This window comes from Eumetopias jubatus, unplaced genomic scaffold, assembly GCF_037043125.1.
Source record: "Eumetopias jubatus isolate StellerSeaLion01/CBP00866 unplaced genomic scaffold, mEumJub1_p1.0 scaffold_9, whole genome shotgun sequence".
NCBI lineage: Eukaryota > Metazoa > Chordata > Mammalia > Carnivora > Otariidae > Eumetopias > Eumetopias jubatus.
Genome location: NW_028274815.1, coordinates 127,496,721 through 127,505,421, shown reverse-complemented (window position 1 = coordinate 127,505,421; position 8,701 = coordinate 127,496,721). Strand labels below are relative to the sequence as shown.

The following is an 8,701-nucleotide window of genomic DNA, read 5'->3' as shown; positions in this document are numbered from 1 at the left end:
TACAGAAATGTTCATAGCATTTATTCATAATAGTCAAAAAATGGAAACAACCCCAATGACCATCAACTGATGAATGGTTCAACAAAAATACCCGCTCAGTGGAATATCATCAGGCAATAAAAAGGAGTGAAGTACTGATTCATACTATAACATGGGTGAACCTTGAAAACATCATGCTAAGTGAAAGAAGCCAGACATATATCACACGATTCCATTTATATGAAATGTACAGAATTGGCAGATCTAAAGAAACAAAAAGTAGGTTAGTGGTTGCTAGGGACTGGAGAACGGGGGCATGGGGGATGGTGGTGAAGGAGGGGTGCAGCATTTCTTTCTGGGGGGATGAAAATATTCTGAAATCAAATAATGGTAATGAGGGGCAACTGGGTGGCTCAGATGGTTAAGCGTCTGCCTTTGGCTCAGGTCATGATCCCAGGGTCCTGGGATGGAGCCCCGCATCCGGCTCCCTGCTGGGCGGGGAGCCTGCTTCTCCCTCTGCCTCTGCCTCTCTCTCTCTCTCTCTCTCTCTGACTCTCGTGAATAAATAAATAAATAAAACATTAAAAAAAACAAATAATGGTAATGATGGCGTGACACTGGATATGCTAAAAAAAAAAAAACCACTGGGGCATACCCTTTAAAATGGTGAGGTTTATGGCATGTGAATCATACCTCAATAAAGCTCTTTTTTAAGTGTCCATTGTTGTTAATGCAATTGTGAAATTAGTAATTTTCACATTTTCAGGTATATGAAAATAAAAATTTTTTATTTATTTATTTTTTTAAATATTTTATTCAGTTATTTGAGAGAAAGAAAGGGGGTGGGGAGCAGAGGGTAAGAATCTCAAGCAGACTCTTCACTGAGCATGGAGACAGATGCGGGGCTCGATCCCACGACCCTGAGCTGAAGGCAGACGCTCAATGGACTGAGCTCCCCAGGTGTCCGAAAAGAAAAAGTTTTTAAATAATGGTAAAGGGCGCCTGCGTGGCTCAGTTGGTTGGGCGACTGCCTTTGGCTCGGGTCATGATCCTGGAGTCCCCAGATCGAGTCCCGCATCGGGCTCCCTGCTCAGCAGGGAGTCTGCTTCTCCCTCTGACCCTCCCCCCTCTCATGTGCGCTCTCTCTCTCTCTCTCAAATAAATAAATAAAATAAAATAAATGGTAGAAAATCAGAAGGTATAAAGTGGTATAGAGTACAAAGAAAGCTTCTCCCTACTCCTGTTCACCAATCTTGCTCTTTCCAAGCATTACCACCTCCTTTTTTTCTTTTTTAAATATTTGTAATATTTTATTTAATACTTTAATATTTTATTTTTAAGTAATCTCTACACCCAACATGGGGCTCGAACTCACAACCCTGAGATCAAGAGCCAGCCAGACACCCTGACCATCACCATGTCCTTCCAGGGATAGTCTACACCTACACAAACTTATAGATGTGTTGCTTCTTATGTAAACAAGAGCATACTGTCCACAATGTTTTGTCCCTTATCACTTAGTAATGTATCATGAAAATTGCTTTGCAAGGACCTTATCATAAAGTACATAGAGAGCTATCATGCTTCTCTTTTTTTTTTTTTAAAGATTTTATTTATTTATTTGACAGAGAGAGACATAGCGAGAGAGGGAACACAAGCAGGGGGAGTGGGAGAGGGAGAAGCAGGCTTTCTGAGGAGCAGGGAGCCCGATATAAGGCTCGATCCCAGGACCCTGGGATCAGGACCTGAGCTGAAGGCGGATGCTTAACGACTGAGCCACCCAGGCGCCCCTATCATGCTTTTCTTATAAGTATGTGGATGTTATTAGTAGACATTCAGTTTGTTTCCTTTCTTTTACTATTACAATGAATTTCCTTGTACCTCTCTCTTAAAAGCAACATTTTAACAGGTGTTAGTAATCATAAAATATAAAGAAGTAGAGATCTTATTAATGAAGCCTTTTTTTTTTCTTAAGAGAGGAAGGGGATGAGAGGAGCAGAGGGAGGGAGAGAATCTTTTTTTTTTTTTTTTAAGATTTTATTTATTTACTTGACCGAGAGCATGCACAAGCAGGGGGAGTGGCAGACAGAGTCTCCGGAGAGGGAGATGCCAACTCCCCACTGAGCAGGGAGCCTGACATGGGGCTCAATTCCAGGACCCTGGGATCATGACCCCAGCCGAAGGAAAACGCCTAACCGACTGAGCCACCCAGGTGCTGCTTTAATGAAATCTTTCTAAATGAACTTCATGACGTCAAACTTAGGACCCTCCCAGCACTAGCAGAGGAATGGGACCAGAGGGGGCCATGAGAGGAGACAGAGATGTTCTCTAGCAATGGTCATGTTTTGGATCAAGGCAGCTCAAAGTTCTGAAATGGAAGAGTCACCGAAGTCGGAGCTTTTTGTTTCAGATGGGAAAAGACATCTTTGAAGATGGCCACATCAAGTGTCTCCAATACACAGTACTGGAGTTGGCTTCGTGAGACGATATGCTTTCCAGATAGTGAATCAAAACCCATTTGTGGGTTTGGAAATCAACATCATGGGATTTGCCCACTATTTTAAAACACGGTGATGGAATTTTATGAAATATCAGAGTGGATCTCCCATAATATGTGTTGTTTCTTAAAATTTTTATCTCAAGTATATATAGAAGTGTGAATACTGAATCACAGTGTGAAATATATTCGTCACTGTGATTCACAGTCAAATGCTTAAAGGCAGTGAGCAAGGAGGGCGACTTTCTGGCCCATACATTCTCTTTCATAACCCCAAGCCTTTTTGCCAGACTTGTACATAAAACTGAAAACCAAATCCCCCACTCCCTGCCCATCCCCCCACCCCCCGAGGATAAATTCAAGTGACAAGTGGGAAGGCGATGGTCTGTGAGATGGTGGCCTTGAGGAACCAGACTCAATCCCAACCCCTTCCCCTCCAGAGAAGGATAAATCTGAGGACACTCCAGCAAAATCTTCCCACCTTGGCTTTGGGGCTATTTTTACATTTTCCCTCTCACTGTCCCTCCTCTTTTTGCTTTCTTTTTAAATTCCACAAACAAGGGGCACCTGGGTGGCTCAGTCAAGCATCAGACACTTGATTTCGGCTCAGGTCATGATCTCAGGGTGGTGAGATCCAGCCCCAAATCGGGGTCCACGCTGGGCGTGGAGCCTCCTTAAGACCTTTTCTCTCTCCATCTGTCCCTCCCCAACCCCTCTCTCTGTCAAAAAAATAAATAAAAGTAAATGAATAAAGTAATTAAATTAAATTAATTCCACAAACAAGATGCCAGGTAAAATCCCTTGACCACACAACTACTCTCCCAGAGCCAACCACCATTACCAGTTTCTTAGGTGTTATTTAAGAGATGCGTTTACAAATGAACACACATGTATAGAGAGAGATACATTTTTGTAACACAAATGATGGTATACTATATGCTCTGCTTTGCCCTTAACTTTTTATTTTATTTATTTTTATTTATTTATTTGACAGAGAGACACAGCGAGAGAGGGAACACAAGCAGGGGGAGTGGGAGAGGGAGAAGCAGGCTTCCCGCGGAGCAGGGAGCCCGATGTGGGGCTCGATCCCAGGACCCTGGGATCATGACCTGAGCCCGAAGACAGACGCCTAATGACTGAGCCACTCAGGCTCCCCTGCCCTTAACTTTTTTCACTTCTGGTGGGTATCTGGAAGGTCTTTTCACACTGGAACACGCTGAGCAGCTTCATTATGTTTTACTGGCTACATGGCATCCCATCATATGGAGTCTAAAAGGCTTTTAAAGGTTGGCTGACCCCAGTCTTGGAATTGCAGTTTCCTTCTTCTTCTTCTTCTTTTTTTTTTTAATGAAGTTGGGTTCTAAAGTGATGACAGTGAGCTTACTTAAAGGATAAAACTTCTTCTAATTATTTAGTAATTACAGAGTAGGAACATCAGAGGAATGGATGCGTTGGGGCATGAAAACAATATCTATGCCAGGGGTAAATGTATAAGCCAAGAGAAGAGTCTAGCTTTAAAAAAAAAAGAAATTTTTTTAAACCACCCTCTGGCTATTATCAATCAACTGGATTGCAGAGTCTGTTAAGGATAGTCATTATAAAAAAAAAAAAAAAAAGGCTAAGCCACTATATATCAATTATGATGACTGCCCCCACCCACGGATCCTTTCTAAAGGAAGGGCAGAAGTCACTGTCTTTGGTACCTACCATTAACTGGTCACTTCTGCTCACGCCACTGCTGATTGGCTCACAATTGGGCATCAGCTCCAAGAGCAGCCAGTGCATGGGCCGGCTAGTGGTTTCTGAGGTGACTGGGCGCAAAATTATTGGGCCAAACAGGAAATAGGTTGATTTGTCAAATTTCCATTCGGTGTGAATTTGAATTAGAAACTATTGAAGGGGGGGGCACCTGGGTGGCTCAGTCATTAAGCATCTGCCTTCGGCTCAGGTCTCAGGTCATGATCCCAGGGTCCTGGAATCAAGCCCCCCATCGGGCTCCCTGCTCAGCGGGAGGCCTGCTTCTCCCTCTCCCACTCCCCCTGCTTGTGTTCCCTCTCTTGCTGTGTCTCTCTCTGTCAAATAAATAAATAAAATCTTAAAAAAAAAAAAAACTATAGAGGGGGCGCCTGGCTGGCTCAGTCGGAAGAGGGTGTGACTTTTGATATCCGGGCTTGTGAGTTTGAGCCCTTCATTGGATGTAGAGATTACACAAATACATAAATACACTTAAAAACAAAAACAAACTATGGAGTGAATCAGCTAGTTAATAAAAGGATTTGCAACTGAAGGGCTAAAGAGCAGAAAGAACGGACTAGGGTGGGACCTGAAGAATAGAAACTGAATATTCAGAGCTAGGAGGCAGAGAGAAGATGCTGAAAAAGAAAAGTGAAGGTAGTTCCTCCCCAGCAATACAGGAATCTGAACCCCCCCCCAACACACAAAAACATCTGACAATTCTGGGTAAAAGATAACAAATATTCTTTCAAGTGAAAAACTGAGTTCACAAGAAAGTGAGGGAAATCCCCACATGCCAAGAAACAAAAATGGAACCGAAAACCAAACCAGTTAAGTGCACACTGATGCTGCTCGAGCCAGAAGAGGAAGGCATTGAGGGTCTTGGGTTGAAATGCAAATGAGAGTACAGGAAGTGAGGTCCTGGGCTCTTAGGGTCCCCAAGTACAGCCCCCAGAAACAGTCCTCCTTGAGCTAGGACTCAGCAGACAAGTTGAGATGCGATTAGACCCCCAGCGGATAGGATGTGAGGATAGGAACCCTGGAAGAGATGGAATATAATAGAGTGGCCTATAAAGACAGAAAAAAGGAACCAAAATATGAGAAAAGGACAACATATTTCATAAAGATAAGCGAGTTTGACCAAGAACCAAGCAGCATAGAGAGTGAGAAGCTGGTAGGTGCCAGGGAGGGAAAAAAGACACCCCATCGAGACCCAGAGATAGAGAAAGTAATTGAACTTGGTGAAGGGCAGAGCGCTAACTTTGCTAGAGGCATGGTGCAGGCCTGTGACCGTGTGGCCAAGGCCAGCCGAACTCAGACTGCCTGGGAGGCCTACATTCACTCACCTTCTGACCTGAGTGCTTATTAAGTGCTGTGTTTATTTCCCATGGCAGCTATGACAAATTGCCACCGAGTGGCTTAAAGCCACACAAATCTATTATCTCACAGGTGTGGATATCAGAAGTCTGGAGTGGTTCTTATGGGGCTAAAATAGAAGACTACATTCCTTCTGGAGGCTCTAGGGAGAATCTATCTCCTTGTCTTTCCAGCTTCTAGAGGCTGCCCACATTCCTTGGCTCAAGGCCCCCCTCTACCTTCAAAGCCAGGAGTCCCATCAGTCCTACCCCTGCTTCAGTTGTCACATCTTCCCTCCGGCTTCCCTCTTATAAGGACCCTTTATGGTTACATTGGGCCCACTCAGATAATTCCAGATAACCTCTCCATCTCAAAATCCTTAAATTAATCACATTGCCAGAGTCCCCTTGACCGTGTGAGTTAACACGCATGCACTTATTTTAGGATGGGAAATAGCAGGGTGAAGACCTGCTCCCACAAAGCTTGAGTCGGGCGGGGGGAAGGGAGACAGGGAAGAGGGATGGATAATCCCAAAGCGAACACAAAAGTAAGCAAAATCATTACAGAAAGTGACCAAGGCTAGGAAAGAAATAACCACAGGGTGACAAAACAGAGGTTGGGGGCTGGTGAGGCTACCTTAGGATGTCAGGTCAGGCTCCTGAAAGGAGATGACATTTGAGGCGATGCAGGAATGGTGACAAGACGGGAGCCTTCAAAATATCTGAGGAAAGGGCACTACAGGCAGAGGCCACAAAGGTAGGGATTCACCTGGGGCATCCTGGGAGCAGCGGGGTGGTGGCATGACTAAATGGGTAACAAGACATGATCCTGAGTCTGTCCCTCCTACAAGGTTTCTTTAATCCGCTCTTGCTGGCTTTCTGTAAGGATCATGGAGGGAAAAAAAGATTATGCCACAGGCAAGATTCCGGTGAATTTTTTTTTTTTTTGACAGTATATGGGACTTTATTAAATAAGATACAGATTCAGGGCAAATGAGAAGTGAAGTACCGAGGCAAACTACTATCAGCGAATAATCTGAGCCAAGACAGCTCACAGTAAACATGAAGAGAATGCGGTAGGACTCCATGTGAATACAGATGATGCTAAATGGAAAAGCAAGAGAAAAGGGAGCATAGGAGGAACGAAAAAGACATAACAATTTGTGAGCCATCTCAAGCACCAAGAAAACTTCCTTCGACTGTAGGGCAGAGGCTGGGAACAATGAGTGCAGTCCTGTGCGGCCACGAGCACCAGTTAAGAACTGAAGCGCTGGCTCCAGGGAACCAGATCATGACAGTCAGAAGAGACACAAGTCTAACAGAACCCAAGGGTTAGATCAGCAGCCTCCAGCAAGCTAGGACATGAACTGCCTGCAAGCTGTCTCCAGCTACAGAACCGTACATATACTTAACTGATTTAATAGTAAGTGGAGAGACACAGTTAAGTACACAAAAGCTACTAAGTAGCTTACTTTTATTGAAAGTATCTTGCATTCATGATGGATGCTTTCTAGGTTTTGCCAGACACTTTAACATTAAAGGTTAAATTATTTTTTACATGCAAGTAGTGTGAAGTTTCCCCCACATGGGATCAATGATTTTAAGAAGATGACATAACCACATGGGTTATTTGTCTTTTTTAATCGAAAAGCTAACAGACTCGCTAGTTATATTCCCCCCAAAACCACAAACTGAGTAGTAACTGAGTCTCTAGCCAACATAGTCAAAGCTGAGGATTAAAAATGCAAAAACAAGTCCTTAGATCCAATTAAGGGAGCCCTGCGACATACAGGCTAATCAATACCAGTGGTACTCCTTGACTCCAGGAAGCTGGAAGACATCCTAATAACCCCACTCAAAACATTGACCTCAGGTAGCCTTTTTCCAGTTTCCAACTCATGAAAAAAGAGTATGTTGTTAATTCTATTTCAGAAAAGTTTTTTCAACTTGTTTTATTTACAATGCCAACTTTTAAAAGGTCATTAAACTAAAGTTAACTGGACAATAAACTAGGCAGAAATCGCTTTACAAATTTCAGAAAGCCCAAAATGCCACCTTCTACAGAGAACCCACAGTTCAGGTTTATTTAGAGCAAAGAAAAAAACAACCTTTTGATCTTACTAGAAGAAACTCACCCATAAGTTTGGAATCTGTACTCAAACTACACATGCAAGGAGGACAATATTCTGCTTAAACAACTGATTTGCTGCTGCCATTTGTCTACTGTTTGTCTAATATTAACAATTATAAACAGAGCAGTGCAACTAGTATTTGGAACAATCCTTACAGTGTTACAGTGTCAGGCATAACATTTCACTTCTCTTCACACCACTGTTTCTCTTTGCGTACCTGGGCTTCCTCTTCTTCAGTAAAGTCATTTTTGATATTGAAGGTCTTGCAGGTCTCCTCAGGAGTTTTCCCCTTGATCATATTGGCAACAGTCTTGCATGTAACATCAAGCAAACCTTTGATGTCTAAGTAGTTCGCAGCCAGAATAAGTTCAAAAAGTGTTCCTTGGTCAACTTTCAGGAATTCTTGGTCCCAAACAGGGGTATCATCTGTCCACTTTTCTTTGTTCTCATCATCCTCGGGAGGAGGGGGATCATCCTTGTGGTGGGTGCACCACTGAATGACCTTTTTAAATTTTGCTGTGTTAATATTTGGTAGAGGAACTAGGTCATCATCTCCTTCATCATCCATTCCCAAATCTTCCAACATGGTCTTGATAGTCACAGACTGTTTGGCAATTTCAACATCAACCTCAAATATCTCTCCTTCAGAGCTCTGCAACTTAGTTGAAGGCATGGTGCTCCGTCTCAGGCAGACTGCAGGCTGTAGGCTGACAAGAACAGAGCGGCCTCAGGTATGAGAAGAGAAAGGCGGAGAACAAGTCCACTTCCAGTGAATCTTTTTACCAGAAGCCCACCCTTTCCTGGAGTAGATCCATCTATTGCAACCAAAAGTTCTAAACCAATATATGACACAAAATAGTGTAAGATACCATGCAAAATGGAGCAGGTCCTTTGGAAAACAATCTAGCTCCTAAAAAGGTTAAACCTAGAGTTACCACATAACTCAGCAACTCCACTCCTAGGTAGATACCCAAAGGAACTGAAGACATACATCTACACAAAAC

The 8,701-nt window shown here is 43.3% G+C and overlaps 1 pseudogene; it reads right to left on the bottom strand.

Annotated features, from left to right (window-relative positions):
• Positions 1–7,134: 7,134 nt before the first annotated feature.
• Positions 7,135–8,381, bottom strand: LOC114223195 (S-phase kinase-associated protein 1 pseudogene; annotated as a pseudogene).
• Positions 8,382–8,701: the final 320 nt, after the last annotated feature.